We start from the raw sequence: 1,052 nt of genomic DNA, 5'->3' as shown, positions 1-1,052 counted from the left end.
GCCTTGACATACTCTTTTCCTATTTGGAACCAGTCTGTTGCTCCATGTCCAGTTCTAACTGTTGCTTCCTGACCTGCATACAGGTTTCTCAAGAGGCAGAAACCCATCTCTTTCAGAATCTTCCACAGTTTATTGTGATCCACACAGTCAAAGGCTTTGGTATAGTCAATAAAGCAGAAATAGATGTTTTTCTGGAACTCTCTTGCTTTTTCGATGATCCAGTGGATGTTGGCAATTTGACCTCTGGTTCCTCTGCCTTTTCTAAAACCAGCTTGAATATCTGGAAGTTCACGGTTCACGTATTGCTAAAGCCTGGCTTGGAGAATTTTAAGCATTACTTACTAGCGTGTGAGATGAGTGCAGTTGTGTGGTAATTTGGTACCTATTTATTGGGCACCAAATATGTGTGCCAAACAGTCTAGGTGCTGGGGGCATCACATTGAACCAGAAGCTTGCAGTGTGGCTCTTGGAGGTCTTGAACAGAGAAATGACGTGCTCTGGCATACGTTTTACGAGGGGCCTGCTGACTGCAGTGCAGACCATCACCTGCAGAGGGGCATGGACTGTGGCAGGGCGACCAGCTTGGAGGCGACTGCAACAGTCCACACAAAAATGGGTGGGGCTTGGACCAGCATGGGAGCAGAGGTGAAAAGTTGGATTCTAGATAGACTTAGCAGGAAACACCAACGGGATCTGCTGAACAATTGGATGAGGAAATTGCTTTTCTGGCTTTAGTTGGAACTCAGGTCAGCCTGCCTCAACTCAACTCAGTTCAACAGTTGGAACTCGACAGCCTGTGCTGTTTGATGTCAAAATTGCTCAAGTGTAAAGTCATTTCACAGTGTTTCATTTAGTGAAAAGCTTAACTCCTTTTCAGTACCTTAGCACTAGACTTATACAAGGAAAGAATACTTGTCGGTGTCCAGAGGAGGAGGAACAGAGCTCCGTTTCCCAGGAGCACTTATCATCCAGGCTGCAGTCAACCAGCCTGCTCCCCTTCAAGAAGGCCACGTGCCTGGGTGGTGGCACTGGTCATTATACTCGATGCTTGT

At 46.7% G+C, this 1,052-nt stretch overlaps 1 protein-coding gene across 2 annotated transcripts in view; it reads left to right on the top strand.

Annotated features, from left to right (window-relative positions):
- Nucleotides 1-1,052, top strand: part of CPQ (carboxypeptidase Q) — a 561,149-nt gene that overhangs the window by 435,366 nt on the left and 124,731 nt on the right. The window lies entirely within an intron of this gene.

This window comes from Bison bison, unplaced genomic scaffold (assembly GCF_000754665.1).
Source record: "Bison bison bison isolate TAMUID 2011002044 unplaced genomic scaffold, Bison_UMD1.0 scf7180017864491, whole genome shotgun sequence".
Lineage (NCBI taxonomy): Eukaryota > Metazoa > Chordata > Mammalia > Artiodactyla > Bovidae > Bison > Bison bison.
This window is presented reverse-complemented; position numbering and strand designations above follow the sequence as displayed.